Source organism: Crocuta crocuta, unplaced genomic scaffold, assembly GCF_008692635.1.
Source record: "Crocuta crocuta isolate KB4526 unplaced genomic scaffold, BGI_CrCroc_1.0 scaffold267, whole genome shotgun sequence".
NCBI lineage: Eukaryota > Metazoa > Chordata > Mammalia > Carnivora > Hyaenidae > Crocuta > Crocuta crocuta.
Genome location: NW_027531899.1, coordinates 3,223,608 through 3,248,860, shown reverse-complemented (window position 1 = coordinate 3,248,860; position 25,253 = coordinate 3,223,608). Strand labels below are relative to the sequence as shown.

Genomic DNA, 25,253 nt, shown 5'->3' with positions numbered 1-25,253 from the left:
GGGGGAGGGGCAGAGAGAGAAGGAGACACAGAATCTGAAACAGGCTCCAGGCTCTGAGCTGTCAGCACAGAACCCGATGAGGGGCTCGAACCCACAAACCGTGAGATCATGACCTGAGCTGAAGTCAGACGCTTAACCACTGAGCCACCCAGGTGCCCCTCAGACTTTTTATACGTACATAAATATAGGTAGAAATGCACTTGGGTCATAAGATCTTTTGAAAGTTACACTAACATTTGTTAACGGTAGTTAATTGCTAGGATGTGTTATTGTGATTAAAAAAAATTTTTTAACATTTGTTCATTTTTAAGAGTGAGAGAGACAGAGCATGAATGGAGGAGGTGGGGAGAGAGAGGGAGACACAGAATCTGAAACAGGCTCCAGGCTCTGAACTGTCAGCACAGAACCCGATGCGGGTCTCAGATTCAAGGACGCTGAGCTCATGATCTGAGCTGAGGTCAGATGCTTAACCCACTGAACCACCCAGGCACCTCAATAATTTTTTTTTTCTTTTAAGAGTATTCCCTTATATTTTGGCCATTATCTTGTCCTTATGAAACATTACTTGTTCAATTTTGTTAAATACAAAATGAATAAGTATAGGGGCGCCTGGGTGGCTTAGTCGGTTAAGCGTCCGACTTCAGCTCAGGTCATGATCTCACGGTTCCTGGATTGGAGACCCGCATCGGGTTCTGTGCTGACAGCTCAGAGCCTGGAGCCTGTTTCAGATTCTGTGTCTCCCTCTCTCGCTGCCCTTCCCCCGCTCATGCTCTGTCTCTCTCTGCCTCAAAAATAAATAAACTCAAAAAAAAAAAAACCTTAAAAAAAAGAATAAGCATAGACTCTGAAATTGATGAACTAGAAAACAAAAAAGTGGGCCAGATTTTTAAAATGCAGAGTTTGGTTCTAAATGATAAATGAGATACAATATTGATAAATGCCAACAAAACAAATTAAAACTGGAACATTAGAAAGGAGAAAAGTTAAAACCATAGACAAAGGATTTAAAGGAATTTTGAAGCTGTTAATGAGCAACTCCATAACCACAGTTGCGGTCATTGTAGATTTTCCAGTGAAATTGAAATTACTAATTTCTACTAAGAAGTAGAAAACCTGAATAGAATAGCCATAATAAAATTTAAGTATATCTTTAAAACTCTGCTGTTAAAAGGTTCCAGATGGCTATAGCTGAGTTTTAGCTACTTTTTGAATAATGATTTTTCACTTTATTCAGATGCCAGGAAAAGATGGAATGCTCTCTAATTAGTTTTGTTGAACTAGCATAAAACCTGATCAAGACAGGCCAAAAGAAAAGAATTGATTAGTTTCACTTGGGAGGCATTCTAAATTTTCAAGAGTTTGAGTGTACATGGGTTTCCATCAGGCAGAATCAGACTGAAAGTGTTAGGAGTACTCTACCAACAAGGGCTAGTGGAGAGGTTTTTATAGAAAAGACTGAAACACAGCAAGGAAATTATTTGATTAGCTATGGCATAAGCAGTTGTCTTGTTTGGCAAAACTAACTTGGTTGTTTGTTATAGATTGTTCTAAAGTTTTATTTTCTCTGATAAGGGTGCATTGATTTGGAGTTAGGTTTTGGTTTGCTTTGGTAAGCTACCAGGGCATTAAAACTACCTCAGTCTAATGGCATCCTTGTTTAATTACTTCAACATTTGCGATCATAGATGCAAAAATTCCAAATAAAAGGCTGATATCAACATGTACTATAAAATTTGTACAGGGATTATGTCAATAGATTTCCTGATGTTGGAAGAACATTAAAAAAAATCTAATGACAAAATGCATTGTATGAACAAATTAAAGAAAAAATACATATATCAATTCATGCCAAGAAGATAATGTGTTAGAATAATGTCCCCACCCAAGATGTCCAAGTCTTAATCCCCAGAACCTGTGAATGACTATGTTATTTTACAAGGTGAATGAAACTTAGCAGATATATTTAAATTAGCAGATATGTTTTGAAATGAGAAGATTAGTCTGGATTATCTGAGTAGACTCAATGTAATCACAAAAGTTCTTCGAGAGGAAGGCAGGAGAGTGAGAGCCAGAAAAGAGATGAGAAAACAGAAGAACTTGGAATGATGTGCAACGAAGATGGAGTAAAGGACCATGAGCCAAGGAATACAGGCAAGTTCTAGAAGCTGGAAAAGGCAAGGAAATAGATTCTCCCTTAGAGCCTACGGAAGAAATGCAGCTCTGCCAACAGCTTTATTTTAGCCCATTATATCCATTTAAGACTTCTGATCCCAGTCTCTGGGTGAGGAAATCTTCCCTCAGACTAGGAGGAGATGGACTGACCTGTAAATCATCAGACAGCCATGTTCTTGATAAATTAGTCCTCCTGCCTTACTTCCTTAGATACACCCCCTCCTGCCCAAACCAGGATATCCTGCATTCCTTCTGAAGCTTCTTTTACAGAAATAGGTTGACGAACTGGTTCCCTAGTTTCCCTGTGCCCTCCCACATTTATTTCTTCCATATGATAAAGTGCATACATTGTTTTCAACTGTTTATTTTGAAATTTTTCAAATTTCCAGAAGCATTGAAAGAATAGTATAAAGGACTCTTATACACCCCTATCGTCTGGATTCACCAATTGTTAACAACTTAACCACTTTTAATAATCTCTCTACCATTTGAAAATAAATTCAAGTAACATAATTCACTACTAAATATGTCAGTATATATCTGCTAAAAACAAGGACATTTTCTTACCACAGACCAGTAGACACAGTGTCCCACATATATATCACTATGTACCACAGAACAGTGTTTAACACATCAGGAGACACAGTAGTACATTCCATTTAACTCTTAACTACAACACCATGATCAGACCCCAGAAATGAACAATTCCACAATTCACTATATTTAAATTTCCCTCAAATGTCCCCAAAATGTCTCGTATAGGCTTTTCTTTAAGTAGGACACAAAGTTCAGGCATTGCATTTGGTGTTATGTCTCTAGTCTCTTATGTTGTCTCTAGTCTCTTAATCTAGAATAGTCTCTCCACTTTTTTGTTTTCCCTAGACATTGATTTTTTTTTTAAGAGAGTTACAGAGAGCAGACGAGGGGCAAAGAGAGAGAGGGAGACACAGAATCCCAAGCAGCTCCAGGCTCCAAGACATGGAGCACAGAGCCTGACATGGGGCTTGAACTCACAAACCATGAGATCATGACCTGAGCCAAAGTCAAATGCCTAACTGACTGAGCCACCCAGGTGCCCCTAGATATTGATTTTTTTTTAAAGAATCTAGGTTATTTGTTCTAAAGAATGTCTTACATTCTGGATTGTCTAGTTATTTCCTCATGGTAAAAATCTAAGTAAAACACATATGGTAAGGACACTACATAGACAATATTGTGTCCTATTGCTGTATCACGTCAGGGGAAACGTGAGGTTATGTCATTTCACTATTAGTGATGCTAAATTTGATCACTTGATTAAGGTGGTAATGGCCAGATATCTCCATTATAAAGTTATATTTTTTCCTTTCTAATTGGTAAGTAACTTGAGAGCTGGTAACTCAGGACCATAGGAATCCCCTATTTTCCAACAATCATATGCATATTTACTGTAAGGTATATATTATTCTTTCATATAATTAATATGTGTATTACTCTTTCATATAAATATGAAACATGAAATTACATTTTGTATATGGCCTTCATTATATATTCATATTTATGGCATACTTCTGATATACCACAAATATTCTTCTTCTTCAGTGTGGAGAATCAATCTGNGGGGGGTGATGGGCACGGAGGAGGGCACTTGTGGGGATGAGCACTGGGTGTTATATGGAAACCAACTTGACAATAAACTATTTTTTAAAAAACAATGTTTATTTTTGAGAGAGAGAGAGCACAAGCAGGGGAGGGGCAGATAGAGAGGAAGACACAGAATCTGAAGCAGGATCCAGGCTCCGAACTGTCAGTACGGAGCCCGACACAGGATGGAACTCGTGAACCACAAGATCATGACCTGAGCCGAGGTCGAGCGCTGAACTGACTGAGCCGCCCAGGCACTCCTACAACACATTTTTTAATTTTGTTCCTGACTTTAGACCTTAAACGCCATAAAAATATAACATCACTGTAAACAGATCTTTATTTTCAATTTGTTGAGCTTCTCCATGCCTAATGTTCTGTTAGAGCACTGCTGGGGAGAAACACATTATGTTGGAGAGAAAGACAAAAGTTTTTATTGTGGAGATTCTGATCTGTCAAGGAGGCAGATGGCAAACTGTCCTGCCTTATGAGACTTTTAGGAGTTTGGTATCATGGAGAAGTGTGAAGATCTTGGTGAATGATGGTGGGCTTCTGCCAAAAATGGATGAGAAGCTTTTTGTACCCATACCCAATTCCTATAGTCAGTTTGTCTCAGCTTGGGTTCAATCAGGAAACAGAAATCCGACCAGAATTTAAACATAATTTTAATATAAATAATTATTAAGTAACAGTGAGTAATACATATGACATCAAAGAACTGTGAAGGGCCCTGTAGGACTGAGTGAGAGTCCCTAAGGAAGGACAAACTTGGATGGAGGATCCCTCCCAGAGGCTAGGTTTGGGCCTCATTGGAGAAGATGTGATTTTACATCCCACTGGATGGCAGAGAAATGTCCTGAGTTGCCAAGTACTCAGGGAGTTGGAGTGGTACTGTGGACATACGGGCTGGGATGCATGGTATCCACATCAGGAGGGCTGTAGGAGATAGCCCACCATGGCACAGACAAGCCAAGGCTGATGGGCAGGCATACAGAGAAAGTTGAGATGCCACTGTGCACATGTGGTCTGGAGCACACAGGGTGTCATCAGGAGGGTCTCAGCAAGGTGGTCACCAGGCCCAGGTCAGGTCTGTAAAGTCTCTACAAGACTCCATGCTCTGGGGCATTGCTGATGCTAAGCATCACTGAATGTTTTCACATACACATACCCCATGGACTATGAAGCAAGAACAAGAAAAACCAAAATGCCCCCTTCCTCCTCCAGGGTTCTCTAATTCACATAATATTCACTGTAAAGAAGAAATGCTTAAAGAATCCTGTCCATTTTCAGGATGCCTGGGTGGCTCAGTCAGTTAAGCATCTGACTTCGGCTCAGGTCATGATCTTGCAGTCCGTGAGTTCGAGCCCTGCGCTGGGCTCTGTGCTGAGAGCTCAGAGCCTGGAGCCTGCTTCAGATTCTGTGTCTCCCTTTCTCTCTGCTCCTCCCCTTCTTGCATCTGACTCTCTCTTTGTCTCTCTCTCAAAAAATTTTAAAAAATTAAAATAAAAAGAATCCAGTCCATTTTCACAAAGCAGGTATTGAAGGATGAATTTGGAGCTGAGAGGCTGAGAGGAAATTGATAACCGGGCACAAATGAATGCTTTGGCTACTCAGTTTCTTCACTTCTACCACATATGAGCTCCCATACAACAACAAAACAACTCTATATTTTTATTCAGCAAGGCATAGTTATCCAAATGAAAAAAGTATGATTCTAACAGTTAACTATATTAATTATTAATTCATTAATTTTTGGCTTTACTAAATACTCCTCAGATTCATTCACTGTCCCACTGAATATTCTGTTGCTTAAGGAATAAATTGTAAAATTAACCCCTAACAACTTGTGTATGAAATAAAAATGAAAGAATAAAAAGATGGTCAGTATATACAAATAAACACATATAACAAGTAAAAAGAAAATATGCAAAGTTAGTGCAGTCTTCATGTCTATAATTGGATATGCGGTCAGTTGAGATCTATGACTTCCTTCTTCAATGACCCATTCCCTATTTCCATCACCTTCAGTGAGAGCCTCAAATGCTCTAGGGTCTTTGTCCAGTAGAGTGACCCAAGCCCTCATTCCTGAACATTCTGGGTCCTCAATCATTCTGTACATTGTTTTCTTTTATTGCCGTCATTTTCCCATTAACCTTTACTATTGGGCATAGGTCTAAAAGGAATGCCAGAGAATCCCCTGGGTTTTAAATATAGGCCTATTTTGGGGTTCCTGGGTGACTCAGTCGGTTGGGCATCCAACTTTGGCTCAGGTCATGATCTCGTGGTTCATGAGTTCGAGCTCCGCATCAGGCTCTGTGCTGACAGCTCAGAGCCTGGAGCCTGCTTTAGATTCTGTGTCACCCTCTCTCTCTTCCCCTCCCCTACTCATGCTTTCTCTCAAAAATAAACAAAAAATTTTAACAACAAAAAAACCCAAAACATAAATATAAGCCTATTTACTTCCATTGAATAGTATTAACCTGATTCCTTCTTAGTAATTAGGATCAGTCATTCCAGCCAATGGACTATCAACTCCTTTTTTTTTTGCCTATTCAGTGATATAAGTAGTTAAAAATGTTCAGGACATAAGTCTAATCTTCCAATTCAGTAGAACTATTGGTATAGGTGTATCTCCAGGTAGAAGCATTGCCCCTTTGGGGACCAATTTAAGCAAAGCTCAAATTCTGTGAGTGGACTGTTTAGGTGTTGTAGTGAGAGAAGTCACTTCCACTTCCCCCCTTCCTGGAGCATGTATTTGAGTATGGGGGGAGACCATAATGGCCCTAATTCAGAATATATTCTACAGCCTCTAAAACAGAACTCCAGCCTTTTAGGGTGATGTCTTCCACTAGCACTTTCAATTGGGCCAACTGATTCCAGGTGATGGAACTTGTGGTAAGACTAGTTAGCACCCCAGGGATGAATGCATTGCTACACCTCCTTTGTTGTGAAATGAGTTTCTTGCTCAGACAAAATGCTGTGCAGGATGCTGTATTGTAGATATAGCATTCTGTGAGTCCGTAGTTGGTGATGCTGGCAGAAACATAGGTAGGGAAAGAAAATCTAAGATAATATGTGTCTATACTTGTGAAGTGACTCTCTAATCCCAGCCACGATGGAAAGAGAAATCCAATGTAACTGACATTCTGCCAGGTGATTGGCTATTCCTTACAGGGGATGATGCCATATCAGGGACTCGAGGTTGATCTCTACTGTTGAGCGAAAATTAAGGGGAGGGACTGTGCTAGCTGAAGATACCCCCTTTATTAAGAAAGCAAATGTTTTCAAACACAGTCACCTTCAAATATTTCTGCTTATATCCAATGGCCAGATCCATGACACATGGCTGCCCTTAGTCACAGGTAGGCTGGGAAAGAAAATACTGAATTCTTCCAACATCTATAATGAAAATCATCAGAAGAAAGGTAGACTGAGGCTGTCTGTTGTGTCTGTCAAGCATTAGTGTCTAACACAAGCACCCACCACCAGAGAATTGGTTTCCTGCAGAAAAGATATGAACTTGAGCCCCAAAGTGAAGATTCCAGATAAAAAGACAATGTATCTGGCTTACAACATGGGCAAAAAATCACATTAAATCTTTAGAATTAAAGATACCTGCAAATCAGAATCTTTGGAGGAAAGTAAGAGGACAATGCCTCAGGAAAAGGAATCACTCTTGGGAGGAACCACCTGGTAAAACCTGTGAGGAAGGGGAGACTCTCTTGGAAGTGGCAGAGGAATGGTGATGTTTTAAATGGAGCATATCTTACATGGGTAGACGAAAGAATGTAGAATCTCAGGCCTGTGGACAGATGTGAGAGTGACAGGTGGATGGAGGTTGGGTGGCACAGGAGAGAGAAGTTCCTACTCCACAATTTAAACAGTTCATTTGTCACAGAAACTCTGAAAAATGTTATGTATGATGTTCATTTAAAGTGTGCATATAGACACAGTATGGAGAACTGCTCTTTCCTACATATTCTGTTTATGATTATAGACACAAAAAATTATGACTATAATAGTAATTCTGCATATCATCTATCCGTATGAACCTGTTAATTGAATAATGTGAACAGTTTTTTAATATCATTTTCTTTTCCCCTATGTTATGTTTATTCTGGTTATATTTATGAAAGTCTAATTTTAGTCTTCTAAGACTAAGAACATTGGAGCTTGTATTTTGTGTGTCTTTTTTCCTTTTTCAAGCAATTTATATTTATTATATTTTCTAAAAGTCTGGGTTCACAACAGATTGCATATTTTATTTTATTATTTTTGGGGACTTTAAGTAATTTTATTAATCTTATTATGATTAACACAGTCATTGATGAAAATGTGCTAAGTGACAGTTTTTAGGAAATGGAGGAAAGGTGGGGAGACAAGATAGAAGGGGATTGTTCCTATTAATCATCCACCCAGTGCAGGTGGGTGAAAGCAGTAAACAAACATCAAAGCCTGAGTTAACCCAAGCATTCCTTCATGCAGTTGGTTCACATAAAGGAGTAAAAATCATAGTGAGCTTCTCCAGTTCTCAGACTGGAGCATCCTTCTCCCAGCCAGATGCACCTTACAGAACATAGTGGCCCAAATCCATCATGACTTGCTCAGACTTTTGAGTTTTGAGGTCTAAAATATTTATTGCTTTGTGTTTTCAAGCAGTTGGAAAAGGGTCAGAAAAAGGAACAAATAACAAATAACAAAATTTCTCTTCAAAAGCGTTCTGTTCCCTGTTAAAATGAAGCATAGCTGCATTGGGAATGTTAGCTGTATAATTCTGAAACCAAACGAGACTCAACAAATCACTAACACCGAGAACACTGCTTCTACATAAAACCTCGAGAGGGAGGGAGATTGTGGCTGGGAAGGTCAGCCAGGAGGGGGTGTGGGGAGCCCATGGGGTGGGGGAGGCCCCAGGGCCACAGGTGCTCTGGACGCCCCCAGCCACCCACCTAGCAGGTCAGTGGATCGGAGTGAACAGTTTCCTCCTTTCCTCCACTGCTCCTGCAGTTTCTGGCTCTGAAGACGTGGTGGCCACTGAGGCAGGGCTGTCCTGGCCAGAAGGGGACCTCCACCATGTGTCCCATCAGAGCTTCACAGAGCGACCCAGAGATTTAACAACCTTCTAGCCAGAGATTTCTTTTATATATCTGGCAATATGTAGTGAATTTTATTCCTGTGATTTATCTTTGTGGACCTTTCAAGTGCATCTAGAATAAGACATTCTGTTTCGAGATAACAGCTTTGGCATACTGAGGGTACTGAGAAAAAAAGTGCCTTACAACTTGCTAGTTCTACCTGGAAGGAAGAAAAATCATCTTAAACCAGAGACTACTGATGCTTGTGGTGATTATCATAAGGGGCTCCCTGCTCCCACGAGGGCCTCCAAGAAGTCCTCTCAGCAGGGGACAGACTGCCTTACCCCTTACATGAGCTCACCTAGTACCCTGCTCTGCAGGGGGGAGCCAGGGGAGCCAGGCTGCCACAGGTGTCAGAGGCCTCTTGTCCGGGCCTCAGCTGGGCCCCCTGTGTCTCCTTTCTCTGCCCTCAAGTTCTCCACTGCACAGCACCCACAGTGAAAGCCTGGGCATTTCCCTGGGGCTGGGACCACCCTGCAGGTGCCCCCAGCCTCCATGACTCAGCAGAGTAAGAGGGACCATGGAGACAGTCCTGCCTTTATCAGGGGAGGGGGCAACATCACCTCTGGCCTTGAGAAGATGGTTGGAATGGGTAGTACAAAGGGTGGTGATACATTTCAGTCCATAGAGGCCATCAGAAATGGCTTGTAATCCTGGTCTTGTGCACCTCTAGCTGTATGCAGCCAAAAGAGACTCCAAAATCAGAGAAATGGTCAGCTGGATTCTTGACCTGGTATGCAGCCTGTTATTTCAGCCTGCATTTCAGTCTCATCACTTGGTATTAGGCAGCCTACACATTTACCAGGAAAACATTCCTAGAGCAAATCTTGAAAAAGAAATGAAGAAGCAGGAAAATGACAGAAGCGTAATTCACTTATGCAATCCCTAGAGAAACATCATTAAAACGCTTCAAGTTGAAGAGCAACCCACTGACAACAAATTTACAACAAAAGCGGGATTATAATTTTCCTGAATTTTGGATAATCTCAAATTTCTCAAGGTACCACAGGTGATGCTGCTGTGCTCGGGAGAGTAAAATACAGAAGGTAAAGAGAACGAAGGCCCGACTTGAAGGGACCAGCAGGGCCAGGGCATAGCCGCATCATTCAACCACCTCCCGGAAGATGGCTTCTGTCACGTATTCAAATAAGCCTCCCCTTGGTATTTTATATCCAGTCTTCCCTGGTTTCTGGGGATTCCTCAGGATATAGTCTGAATGGATGTTTATCCGCATGCCTATTAACCACAAGCAGAAAACTGCTAGAAACCGGGGATCAGTGACCCAGTTACCAGCATACACCGCATACTGACTCAAGTATCTGCTTTGCAAGTAGCTGTTATAGATACAGAACATGAACGCCAACGTATATGTATACAGGGGCATCTGACCTCGGGTCAGAAACGGGAAAATCAAGGACTGTTGCGCTTAATGGACGAGGAACTTGGCCTGGAGGATACGGTTGGACGCGAGGCAGAGGCGCTGGGGCAGCCACAGGCAGGCGAGGCGCGGAGACGCGTAGCGCGGGTGGAGCACACCTGCTTCAGCAGCACCGAGCCCAGCAAGCCCAGCTAGCACCCCAGGTAGGTGAGCGCGTCCAAGTGGAACCCCTCGGCGGGCTCCATCGCGGGGTGGGGGGAGGAGGGCAGCGGGGCGTGCTCCATGGCCACTCATAGGGCGGCGGTGGGGGGGACGGGAGGTGCGGTTATCTGAGGCCAGTGCGGGCAGCAGACGCCGGGCTTCCCACCTCCGCCCCCTGCAGCCGGGAGGACTGGCCAGATTGCAGATTTTAAAAACGAAAGAAAGAAGAAAAACAAACAAACAAACCTTTGTATTTCACCACAGACAAGTGCGAAGCACTGCTCTAAAAAACAAATGATGTGATGGGCTTTGAAGAAACAGCTGCGTGGCTTTCTTGTATTCTAATTAATATGACCAAAGATTCCCAAGAAAATAAGATCATATTTACAGCCTTAATGAAAATTTCAAGGCTGGGGCACCTGGGTGGCTCAACATCCAACTTGGACTCAGGTCATGTTCTCATGATTGATTAGTGAGTTCAAGCCCCACATCAGGCTCACTGCTTTCAGCATGGAGCCTGCTTTGGATCCTCTGCCCCCTCTCACTCTCTGCCCCTCCCTTGCTCACACTCTCTCTAAAAAATAAACATTAAAAAAAAATTCAAGGCTGGCTGCAATCTCCCTTCTGTAGCACTGGTTTGTCCCATCTTGGATGCGTAGTAAAGATCAGACCAGTGCCTAAAGAAAGTACAAAAGATAAAATCTTTTATTCAGAGGTGCCTCTTTCACCTCTAACACGAGGGCATTAGTCACCCTGTGGGACAGGCCTTATTGCCTTCTGCTGCAAACTCATCTATCATTTGTATCCACCTTCACTTTATAGTTTTGATTTAAAGATCAGATCAGTTCCAGGGTGCCTGGGTGTCTCAGTTGATTAAGCTTTGGACTTCAGCTCAGGTCATGATCTTGCGGTTCATGAATTCAAGTCCCACATCAGGCTCTGTGCTGATAGCTCAAAGCCTGGAGCCTGCCTCAGATTCTGTCTCTCTCTTTCTCTGCCCCTCCCCTACTCATGTTCTGTCTTTTGAAAAATAAACATTAAAAAAATAAAAATAAATAGAGATCAGATTAGTTCCAGTGCCTCACATTTTAGATAACACTTACAGCTTACTCTCTACCCTCTCAATATTTGTCCCTTCAAACAACTCCCTGACATAGCCGAGATCACGTCTGTACATTAGACACCAGATCTTAGAAAGATATTACCCTATAAGCAACAAGAAAGTAAAATTTCACAATGGTTGAGGCTAATACCACTAATTTGTATGTTACTTAAGCCTCTCTAATACATGCAGAGGAATAATCAATGGTAAGAAACAACTTGGGAATGGGACCCCAGACATAGCATAGCTCTCTACCAGGCTCATTTAACAGAGACTATATTGGGAGCATTACATAAAAAGTCTGCTCATGATGCTTTCAGTTGTTAAATTTAGTTAGAGAAAATATAGCAGCTGGTTATCTGGGAACATTGAAACAGTCATTAATTATGCTCCAGAAACAGCTGCTGAAGCTTTGATTTGGCTTTTAGGCTGGCACTCTGACCCAAGCAGCTGTCAGTGCAGCTGATGTTAACCTGTATTTGTTGGTATACAAAATTATCAGTATAGATTAGTGGCTAACTTTCCATGGCTTGCCAAGCTAAGAAAGATGAAACTACTGACACTGAATTAACAGTGTCAAAAATTAAGAACTTTCATAAACATATACAGTCTATAGGATCTACCCAATCCACTGCTAGGTATTTATCCAAGAGAAATGAAAACATGTATCTATACAAAGACTTGTATACAAATGTTCATGGCGGCTTTATTTGTAATAGTCCCAAACCTGAAACAACCCAATGATTCATCAACAGGTGATTGGATAAATAAATTATGGTATGCTTACTCAGCAATAGAAAGAAACTACTGCTACCACAACATGGATGGATTCATCAGATTCATGGATGGATTCATCACACAATCAGTTAAGCAGTTAATTCTGTTAAGTATCTAAGTAAATGAAGCCAGATACCAAAGATACTGTCTAATTCTATTTATATAAAGTTCTGAAATAAGCAAAACTAATCTGTGGAAATGGAAGTCAGAAGAATGATTATCTCAGAAGGGGATGGTTATTGTCTGGGAAGAAGCCATGGGAACTTTCTGAGGGGATGGAAATATTCTATTTCTTGATCTGGGTGGTAAATACACAATTATATCCATATGATGTATACTTAAGATTTTTATATTTTACCATATGTAAATTATACCTTACTTTTTAAAAAGAGAAAGAGAAAAAAACCCTTCAGTCACTAAATCAATGGGTGGGGAAGTTTTAGAGACATGAGTCAGGGTAGAGAAAAGGAAAAAAAGTAATGATGGGCAAACAGCCTGACACTTGTGGACTAATCAAGGGCCTACAAATATTTCAGACATAGATTTTAACATATGAGAACTACAATCGAAAAATTACCATTTATAATCTAATGTCTCTAAAATTCAATTTGGTCAGTTTAATTCTCAACAGAGTTTTATGTAGATATATAAAAATAATTTTGATGTAGGCTGAGCTTTTTACTGCATTTGATTTTAAGTGTGCTGAAGCCCTCATAAGTCCTGAAAGTTTATTTCGGTCTTAAAATAGCACTGACCCTTCCTTCATTTCCTCTCTCCCCACTGTTTTGTCTCCTTCATTCTACACCAAGGGTCTTGGCCTCTGTCCTCCACATTTTAATGTAGTTCAGCACACTCAGTCCTCATTTAACTCCTGGTGAAAGGACTTTTCACTAGGCCCAGTGGCAATTTTTAGGAAGGACATGGGATTCTTTCTGATTAGAGATCTGGCCCATTTCCCCTGGTCTACAGGCCTTGAAATAATAAAATTTTCTCACAAACTCTAGGTTGCTTTTAGGCAAACTTTGAGACTCAATTCATTCAATCCAAAGGGAAAGGTTGATGTAACATGATTAAATAATGAATGTGCCCATTCTTCTTTAGCAAAACCCTGCAAACCCTTCCTACTAATTCTTGGGGCATAGTCCGTATAGAAATGGAGACTTCCACTAACCCTTTGAAAATCATGGGACAACTAACAGTACTCTTGCATCAGAATTTCATCTGAAACTTCTGACTTTATAGATATTATATCTTAATCATAGGCTTGGGAAGTAGTTGGTCATGTCTTTATTTTCAGAGCTGGTTCTTTTTTGAGATCATTAAGTCAAGTTTCAGGACATCATTTGGACTTGAGAGTTATAAGGAATGCAATTCTATTGAAAAGAAATATGGATACCAGATCTATGCCTTCTAACTTTATCTTTGGTTTTGCTGGGTTTTGTTTGATACTTTTACCTCAAGGGCACATAGGGTTTTGGTTGTTTTTTGTGTTTGTTTTTTTAAGATTTTATTTTACGGAATCTCTGAACCCAACACAGGGCTCGAACTCACAAACCCAAGATCAGAAGTTGGATACCCCACTGACTGAGCCAGCCAGGCACCCCTCAGGTGCATATAGTTATATAAATAACAACACTTCTACATTAGGTTACTTAACTAGTTAGTGTGGTAGATGTTGATATTATAACATAATTACATATCCTATCCATTGATATCAGACATGGAAATTATTAAAGTGATATATGCCAGTTCAGAGCAGAAGCTTTAAAGTTGTTGAATGGTTTCACCATTTCTCTTTTTCCTCTGCCACAAGACTTTTATGATCTATGTAAGTGCTGCTTCTTCAACCTAGGTCCTGGAATAAAGGTGATATGGAACAGAACAGCTGCCAACTTACAATGGACATGGATATGAGAAATAATTCCTTGCTGTTGTAAGTCACTAGGCTTTTGGAGTCATTTGTCACATCATAATTTGTCCTAAACTGATCAATGAAGTTTTTTATTTTAAATAATGTTATAAGCACTCATGAACCCACCACCCAGCATATCTATAACTTTGATAATAATTTATATATAATTATAACCCCACCCCATCCCTCTTCCTCTCCAAATGGAGCAAATATCATCCCAAATCCTGTGTTCATTAGTCCCTTGCTTTGCTTTTATGTAGTTTTACTGCATTTATGTTTTTTCAAAAAGTATATTTTTATCTAATTTCTTACTTTATAAAAAGGTTAATTATATGTAATCTTTAGAATTTACTGTCTTTTCTAACACTATCATAAGATTTTCTGTACTGTTGTATGACATTACCATTCATTCTGACAGCTATAATTATTTCATATAACTATAGAAATTATATAAGAACAAAGCACTTTCTCCAGTTGATGGACATCTGGGTTATTTCTGTGTTTTGGCTATTTAGAGCAGTGCAGCAATGTGCATTCTTGTATATGTCTCCTGGTTTCATGTGTAAGAGCTTATCTTGGGTGTATTCCTAGGAATGGAGTCCCTGGGGATGTAAATGTTCAACCATAGAAAACAAAAGCTGTGGAAATATTTTCCAAGATGGCTTACTAATTTAAGTGTCTACTAGCAATGAACAACTTAACTTGGAAACACACATCCTCTCCAACGCTTGGTATTTCTGTTGAATAGCTTCTATTTGCCCCTCCCTATCAATTCTTTACCTGTTTTCACCCTATTCTGTGCCCCAGAGGCTGACCTGTATGGACTTCCTCAATGTCAGTTATGTGTGTAACAAATATATTTTCCTAATTTGTACCTTTTTTTTTTTTTGTAGTTTCTAGTTGCATTCACCCAATGGGAGGCCTACCAGGAGATCAGAGACAGCAAGGAGGGTGAAAGAGGCATTTATCACCCCACTCCCATTTTGTCCCATTTTGTCTCTGTGCAAATGTGGTATTGGCTGTGTCCCTCCACTAAAAATCTCAGCTCCTGACAAGCATCTCTTCCACAAGCTTTCTTTATTTTGGGGTTTTGGTAGTTTCTTCCCTGACTTCTCTCTTCTGCTTCTCAGGGTAATAATGGATCTCTGTCTCAGGATATTGTGTTTTTTCTATACTATCCATATTTTTATAAATAGCTCCTTTAATAACCTCTACTCAACTTACCCAATTTGAGTGACCATCTATGTCTTGCAAGGTCTTGACTTACATTATTGTTAGACTCTACCTTTCCTAATCGAGAGGATGTAAAGTGATATTTTGCTGTGGTTTTCAACTTGTATTTCCCCTACTCTTAATTACATTGAATATCTCTTCATATATTTATTGATCTCATACATTTTTTTGAAATGGTTGCTTATGTCTCCTGCCAATATTCCTAATGGGTTGTTTTGCTTTCCTTACTGATTTTATTTTTATTTATATATTTTTAAAAGTTTATGTATGTATTTTGGAAGAGAGAGTGCACATGAGTAGGGGAAGGGCAGAGAGAGAGGGAGACAAAAAATCTCAAGTAGGCTCTGTACTATCAGAATGGAGCCCATTGAGGGGCTTGATCCCTTGAACTGTGAGATCATGACCTGAGCCAAAATCAAGAGTCAGATGCTCAACCAACTGAGCCATCCAGGCGCCTCTTGCTTTTCTTACTAATTTTATAAATGTTTATTTAAAAAATATAGTCTTGATATCAATTATTTATCAGTTATGTGTATGGAAAATGTATTTTCCTAATTTAGAACTTTTTTTGGTTTAACATTTCAATTGATGGTGACTGAACACCATCAGTCAAATATATCAGTTCTGTCATTTCTAATCAATTATTTGTGTGTTTTATACAAGAAATATTTTCTTACTTCAGTATCTAAAAGGTATTCAACTATATATATATTTTTACCAGTGTCTTAAGTTTTATTTTTAACATAAAATTCTTCATCTATATGGCTTTATCTTTGTGTATTGTTGAAGGTTGGATCTCTTTTTGCCAAATAAAAAAACAAATCTTCCAGCTCCTGATTCAACTGTTCCTTCTTTCTTCATTGGCCTGTTATGTTGTCTCCATCTGTACTGGAATGAATGGTGGCCTAGATAAACCACGTTTATGGGTTTTAAGATTGTTTTAAAAATTTCAATTTTCATGCAAATTAATCTATAAATTCAATGTAATCCCAATAAAAATGTCAGCATAATTTTTGTGAAAATGGAGGCTAATTCCAAAATATATACAGAAACACAAAGGATCTATATCCCTAGGGAAATGTGAAGAAGCTGAAGGATTTACATTACCAGATATCAAGACTTGTGCTAAAATCACAGCTGGGGCAGCCAGGGTGGCTCAGTCGGTTAAATGTCCAACATCAGTGCAGGTCATGATCTCAAAGTTTCCTGAGTTCAACCCCTGCATCAGGGTCTGGGCTGACAGCTCAGAGTCTGGAGCCTGCTTCAGATTCTGTCTCTCTCTCTACCCCTCCCTCACTCTCTCACACACACACACACTCTCTCTCTCTCAGAAATAAACATTAAAAAAAAAAAGATGACTCCTATGTCTTTTGGAATGACCCCTGTAGTCTTTGATAGCTTTCCTGTTTTCTCATCACTGAGTGTAAGACCGCTTTTTGTAACTGATGTCTGGTTTAACTGCAATGTGATGGGTGCAGCTTAAGATATCATCTACTGATAGTTGGTGGATACATGCTTTTTTTTTAATTGAAGTCTAACATACAGTGTTACATTAGTTTCAGGTGTGCAAGAAGATTCAACAATTCTATACCTTACTCAGTGCTCATCACCATAACTGTACTAGTAATCCCCTTTATTTATTTCACCTCCCCTCTGCCCTGAACTTCCCTTTGGCAACCACCAGTTTGTTTTCTGTATTTAAGAGTCTGCGGTTTCTTTTTCCTTCCTTTGTTTTGTTTCTTAAATTCAGTTCTACATAAGTGAAATTGGTACTTCATGGTCAATTTCCATAAATGCTCCATGTTTGCTTGGGAAGAATGTATTTGTTGAAAGTTGCCAGCTACATGTTCTAGATATGTCCCAACAGGTAAAATTCATTAACTGTGCTGTTCAAATTATCTATAAGCCTAAAAACCTTTGTCTGTGTGATCAGTTAGAAGGATTGTAAAGTCTTCCATCACTGTAGTCAGTTTACCTCTATTTCCTTTCTTTACTTTCAGAATTTTACTTACTGCCACTTTACTTAAACTACCCTGTCAAGGTCACCAGTGACTTTAACACTGCTAAATAACTCAATGGTCAGTTTCTCAGTCTTCTTTTTATTTGACCAATTAGTAAAATTTGATAAAGTTAATTACTTTCTCCTTTAAAAAGAACACTTTATTCACTTTGTCTCCAGTATATTAGCCTTTTTTGGATTTTCTCCTAATTCCCTGGCTCCACTTTCTTGTCTCCTATGGTGCTTCCTCTTTATTTCTCTGATCTCTAAATATGCTGGAACTCCCCCCAACCCCCACCCACTAAGGTCAGTTCTTAGATCTCTTCTCACCCAGTCATTGACTTAAGTCATTGTACCTAATTGACTTTAAGTACAATTAATATTCTAACAACTCATGAAAGTATATCTATCTCTAGTCATACTTCTCCCCTGGATTCCACATCCATAAATCTGTCTAGTAGGGTTCTGTGCTTGGAAATCTAGGCTTATCCGCTTGTTCATCTAGACCCTCAAAACAGCTTGCCCTGCAGATTTTCTGTCTCAATAGATGGACATTGCATCTTTCAAGCTGGTCAGGTCAAAAATCTTGGCAACAGCTTTGATTCTTCTCTTCCTCTAATGAACCACATCAAACCTATCAGCCAAGTCTTTACAGCTGTACCTTGAAAATATCTCAAGAAATTTACTACTTCTCAATACATCAAGCACTATAATGCAGATCCAAGTAACTTTTATTTGAAGCCTCTTGATTTGTATTTCTGGTTCCACACTTGGTCCCCTATTATAATTAGGTCCTATAAGATGATTTTATTTATTTTTTTATTTTTTTAAGTGTTTTATTTATTTCTGAGAGAGAGCGAGCAAGCGAGCAGGGGAGGGTCAGAGAGAGAGGGAGACACAGAATCTGAAACAGGCTCCAGGCTCTGAGCTGGCTGTCAGCACAGAGCCCGATGTGGGGCTTGAACCCACGAACTGTGAGATCATGACCTGAACCAAAGTTGGATGCTTAACTGACTGAGCCACCCAGGTACCCCAAGATAATTTTTTTTAAGAAAATTCTTTTAAAACATAAGTGAGACTATATTAATCTTTTGCTTAAAGCCTCCCAATAGTTTTACATTTATTACCAAACAAAATGTAAATTCCTTCTGAGACTCATCTTTAAGGCACTACTTAATCTGGCCCTCAATCTCTTTCTAAACTTCATCACTTACTATTTACTCTCTTCTTACTTTACTCTGGACATAGTGTCCTGCTCCTTTATCAATACTTGAATATATCAGGCATGTTCTCATTGCAGGGTCTGTGAGGTTTCTGTTTTCTAAAGTTAAGCGTTCTTTATCCAAATTTCTCCACTTACTCCCTCACCTCCTTTGGTTCTTTGCTCAAATGTCATCTTCTAGTTCCACTTTTATTTCAGATTAATCCATAAAATATAATAAACTCTAGTAAAAGATACATATGCTGAAAACTATAGAAACCTTATGAAAGAAATGGAAGAAGAGAGAAAGAAATGGAAGAAGAGACAAAGAAATGGAAAAACACTCCATGCTCATGGATTGGAAGAACAAATATTGTTAAAATGCCGATACTATCCAAAGCAATCTACACATTCAATGCAATCCCAATCAAAATAGCACCAATATTCTTCATAGAGGTAGTACAAACAATCCTAAAATTTGTATGGAACCACAAAAGACCATGAATAGCCAAAGTAATGTTGAAAAAGAAAACCAAAGCTGGAGGTATCACAATTCTGGACATCAGCCTGTATTACAAAGCTATAATCATCAAGAGAGCATAGTATTGGCACAAAAACAGATACAAAGATCAAGGGAATAGAACCCAGAAATGAACTCACAAATATATGGCCAACTAACCTTTGACAAAGCAGGAAGGAGTACCCAATGGAAAAAGATGGTTTCTTTAGCAAATGATGCTGGGAAGACTGGACAGCAACATAGAGAAGAATGGAACTTGACCATTTTTTTTACACCATATACAAAAATAAATTCAAAATGGATGAAAGACCTAAATGTCTTTCATTTGACTTATTTTTGACTTATTATTTGAGTCAATATTTGAATAATAAGTCAAAAAGACAGGAAACCATCAAAATCCTATAGAAGAAAACAGGTACCAACCTGTTTGATCTTGGCCATAGCAACTTCTTACTTGACGTGGCTCCAAAGACAGGGAAAATAAAAGAAAAATGTATTATTGGGACCTCTTCAAGGTCAAAAGATTCAGGGGTGCCAGGGTGGCTTAACTGGTTAAGCATCCAATTTCAGCTCAGGTCATGATCTCATGGTTCCTGAATTCAAGCACCACATCAGGGTCTATGCTGACAGCTAAGAGCCTAGAGCCTGCTTCAGACTCTGTCTCTGTCTCTGTCTCTGTCTCTCTGCCCCTCCCCCACTCACACTCTGTCTCTCTCCAAAAAATAAGCATTAAAAAAAATCAAAAGCTTCTGCACAGCAAAAGAAACAATCAACAAAACTAGAAGGCAACCAGACAGAATGGGAGAAGATATTTGCAAATGACATATTGAATGAAGGGTTAGTATCCAAAGTCTATAAAGAACTTACTAAACTCAACACCCAAAAAAACCAAATAATCCAGTGAAGAAATGCACAGAAGACATGGATAGACACTTTTCCAAAGAAGACATCTAGACAGCAAACAGACACGTGAAAAGATGCTCAACATCACTCATCATCAGGGAGATACAAATCAAAACTACATTGAGATACCACCTCACAAATGTCAGAGTGGCTAAAATTAACAACTCAGGAAACAACAGATGTTGGTGAGAATGTGGAGAAAGGGGAACCCTTTTGTACTGTTGGTGGGAATGCAAACTGGTGAAGCCACCCTGGAAAACAATATGGAGGTTCCTCAAAAAATTAAAAATAGAATTACCCTATGACCCAGCAATTGCACTACTAGGAATTTATCCAAAGGATATATGAGTGCTGATTTAAAGCAGCACTATCAATAATAGCCAAATTATGGAAAGAACCCAAATGCCCATCAACTGACAAGTGGATTAAGTGATGAAAAGGAATGAAATCTTGTGATTTGCAACAATGTGGATGGAACTGGAGGGGATTGTGCTAAGCGAAATAAGTCAAAAAAGACAGATATCATATGATTTCACACATATGTGGAATTTCAGAAACTTAACAGATGATCATAGGGGAAGGGTAGGAAAATAAGATAAAATAAGAAAGGGAGGCAAACCGTAAATACAGAAGACAAACTGAGGGTTGATGGGTAAGAGGTGGGAGGGTGGGGGAAATGGGTGATGGAAATTAAGGAGGGCACTTGTTGGGATGTGCACTGGGTGTTATATGTAAGTGACGAATAACTGGAATCAACTCCTAAAGCTAAGACTAACTACACTGTATGTTAGCTAACTTTAGAATAAATAAAATTAAAAATACATAAATATTAATTCAAAATAAAATGTTTCATGGATTGCAAAAAAAGATAATTCTGGACTACATCTATTTTACACACACACACACACACACACACACACAATGTAAAGACATTGGGGAACACCTAAAAACAGGCAAAAAGTTGAAGGGAAGTTAACCTTTGAAAAAAAGTATACTGTGAGACATTAATTTTTATACAGATTATCATGTAATGGAACTTTCTTGCCTCTGTGGCATGGAGTGGCTAAACTCAAGTAGAAAGCCACAGTTTTACTAGCCTGAGAAGTGGGAGGGTGAAGTTTGAGGCTGCTAAAGTGGTTTAAAAATAAAAAGTTAAATTCCAGAAAGGAGGAACTACAGAGAGGAGATTCAACATCTACATATAAATTCTGCCTAAATCTTTGATGCCTGAACCTCACAAATTTATGTAAACTCCAAAGAGCCTACAGAAACCAACAGCTAGAAGACAGTAAGAATGGAGCAGGTATTTCAGCTACTGCTGGATTTTAAACCCAGCCATGGTAACTGTTTTTAGGACAAAAGACAACATTCTCCAGAAAATTACAACATAGTCTCTGCAACATATCATTCATAAGTTTCAGTATACGATCAAAATTACTAGATAAGCAAAAATATAGGAAAGGTGAGAGTCAAGAGAAAAAGTTATCAATAGAGAATGACTCTAAAATAATTCTTGGGGGGTGGAGGAGAGGGGAAAGTGGGTGATGGGCATGGAGGAGGGCATTTGTTGGGATGAGCACTGGGTGTTGTATGGAAGCCAATTTGACAATAAATTATATTTAAAAATAAAATAATTCAGATGTTGACATTACAAAATAGGGTATTTTTAAACTTATGCATATGTGTGTTAAAGCATTAGTAACATAAAAGTTAACATTTTAACAATTTTATGTATACAATTAAATGACATTAAGTATATTCATAATGTTGCACAGTCGCCATCACTATTTCCAGAATTTTCTCATCATCTGAAACAACCGATGTACCCATTTAACAGTAACCCTCCGTTTCTTCTTCCTTCACCCTGGTAATCTCTACTTTCTCTATGAAGTTGCCTATTCTAGTTACTGCATGTAAATGGAATCATTTATTTCCAAGGCTCATTTATGTCATAGTATGTATCAGAAAGCCTTTCCTTTGCATGGCTGAATAATAATCCACTTTATGTATATCCTACATTTTATCTATTCATACATTGCTAGACATTTGAATTGTTTCCATTTTTTGGCTATTCTGAATATGCCACTATGAACACCGGTGTACAAGGATCAAGTTGAACCCCTGCTTTCAATTCTTCTAGAGATAGATTTAGGTGCAGAAATACAGAATCATATGGTAATTATGTTTAATTTTTTGAGGAACTGCCCAACTGTTTTCCTCAGTAGCTATACACTAATTTTATATTACTATCAAAAATGGACAACGGTTCCAATTTCTGCAAATCCTCATCAAACACAGGTTTTGTTATGTAGATAACACATGAGCTTTGAAAACTGTTTTTTTCAAAAACAAGTCTCAAAAATTAGGTATGCTGGCAAAATTGGACTTAGCATAAAACCTACTAAAGAAGAGACTATGGGGGCGCCTGGATGGCTCAGTCGGTTAAGTGTCCTACTTTGGCTCATGGTTTGTGGGTTCAAGCCCCACATCAGGCTCTGTGCTGACAGCTCAGAGCCTGGAGCCTACTTCAGATTCTGTGTCTCCCTCTTTCTCCGCCCCTCCCCTGCTCATGCTCTGTCTCTCTCTCAAAAGTAAATAAACACTAAAAAAATAATAATAAGGAAGAGACTATGAGATACTACTCATTTAGATACTTAAGTTTTGGTAAATTGTTGTTTTCATGAAAATCAGCCCCTGAAATTTATAAATGTAAGTCACTGTCAATCTCTAAAAATAGCTAATAAAATTGGGGTGCCTGGGTGGCTGAGTCAGTTAAGCATTCGACTTCAGCTCAGGTCATGATCTCACAGTCTGTGGGTTCGAGCCCCACGTCGGGCTCTGTGCTGACAGCTCAGAGCCTGAAGCCTGCTGCAGAGTCTGTGTCTCCCTCTCTCTGGCCCCTCCTCTGCTCGCTCTCTGTCTCTCGAAATAAAGACATAAAGAAAATTTTAAAAAAATAGCTAATAAAATCAAAAGTGATACAGTCATGTTTGTATATCACAACTTTAGTTTGATATTTTGTTTTGTGAAATCACCCTCAAACAAATATAGCGAACATTCAAACATTCAATGCTTTAAGTTCCCTTTTGATCAATAGCTCCCATTCTAATCTCCTTTCTAAAAAGGCAGTAATGGTTTTCTGTATATTAAGTAATATTGTAGAGATGGCATAATAAAACATTACTTTAAGGGGTGGTTCACATATTGTTATAGAGAAGATCCTTTTATAGAAACTCTGTTTTTACAGCTCAGGGTCTGAGACCACTACCACTTCCAACTAAAATGAGATAGGTCATATAGGTCAAGGGTTGTGAAAGGAATAAAATAATCTGTAGGTTAAGAGTGAAGCAGTGTTACACAATTGCTTATGGCCATCTCAAGAAAATAAAAGGCTTTCTCATTTCAAAATGTTGTAATGATTAACAATATATTAATGTTTGTCTGGTTTTATGGAAACCTACACAGCAAGAAAACTGATGTCAGAGAGTCAATTCCATAAAAATGTTATTTTCTCCATAATGACTCTAAATATATTACTAATTAATTAGCTATGAATCCAACAAACCTGTTGCCAAATAACGCAAGACACACTGAGAGAGAAGGAATCATTAGCAGACTATAATGCCCTAAAATGGTAAATAAAATCATACTTGATTTATCATACTCCCATCTGATTTTCAAAATTTTAATAAATAATTACATAGTTAAATCTAAGACATAATTGGTAAAAAGATGAATTACAATTTTAAAAATGTTAAAATGTAAAAAAAAATCATAAGATTGGTATTCTAATTTCATATTATATAGTAAATAGGACTATCACTTCTAATTACGAATTTTCTGGAAATATTTTTGATAAAATAGCTCCGTGTCTGATAGGGCATATGGATCCATTATAACATTTTTTCCTATGGGCACAGGCTTTCCCTAGCCCATAAAATCTGAGAAATAACTACAAAAACACCATTAAGACAAGACATTCATATTTCCACTGTGAATCATTAAGATTTATTTTATATGCTATCAACCTTCTTTTTTAAGGCATAAAAATTACAAATAAAGCTAAAAGTCCCCTTTGATCAACACCCTCAATCCTAATCTCCTGCCAGAGAAAATACTAATAATAATTTGGTATGTACCCTTCTAGTACATTTTAAATACATACATATTTCAATAATAATAAAACATAGTTCTGTTCTTTATGATTTAATTCCAATTTACATGAATGTCATTATACAATATGTTTCATTTGAGGATCTTGACCTTTTTTCACTGAACACTGTTTTACATAACTACCCATGTTACAAAATACAGATCTAGTCTATTGCTTTTAACTGCTGTATACTATTCCATTATTTGCCTATATCATTACTATTATCCATTACCCCATCTATAATTTAGCATCTATAGTTTATATATATGCATATATATATTATCATATATATGCATATCTGTGAGTTTCTTTAGGATGAATTTATAGAAATGGAACTGCAGCGTCCTTTTGTCTTTTTAAAAATGCTTCTCTGCCTCGAAGTCATAGACAACATCCTTTATTTCCTTCCAAGAATTTCAGTTTGGCTTTTCACATTCCAGTCTTCAAATCCTTTGGAATTCTGTTTCTTCATATATTGTAAGGTTGCACGTAGTTTTATTTTCCCCAATATGGTGAACCAAATACTTCAACAAATTTTATTGGTTGTCATTTCTCTACTGATTCATGATGTCATGTATAATATATACCACGTTTGATTTATTTCTAGGCATTCTATTCTGTAAAATCTATTTATGAGTTCATGCTCTAATACCACACACTATTTAATGATCATAACTTTTGTGTATTATATGGTAGAAGATATATCCTTGATGTTCTCTTATAAAATTGTCTTGGCAATCCAGGGACTTCCATTTCACATGAATTTTAGAATCATTTTGTAAAGATCCTAGAAATTCTTGTTAGATGCTTGGAATTATATTAGGTCTATAGATTCATTTTGGGAGAACTGACATTTTTATGATACTGAGTTTTTCCATCTCTATACATGGTATCTCTCTTCATTTATTCGAGTCTTATGCCCTTCAGTAAAGCTTTACAATTTT

The 25,253-nt window shown here is 38.4% G+C and overlaps 1 protein-coding gene and 1 pseudogene across 1 annotated transcript in view; both read right to left on the bottom strand.

The window, feature by feature from the left end:
• LOC144239569 (uncharacterized) overlaps nucleotides 1-25,253 on the bottom strand; it is a 66,644-nt gene that overhangs the window by 22,814 nt on the left and 18,577 nt on the right. The gene's annotated exons all lie outside the window — the stretch shown is intronic.
• Nucleotides 9,872-10,553, bottom strand: LOC144239657 (3-oxo-5-alpha-steroid 4-dehydrogenase 1 pseudogene; annotated as a pseudogene).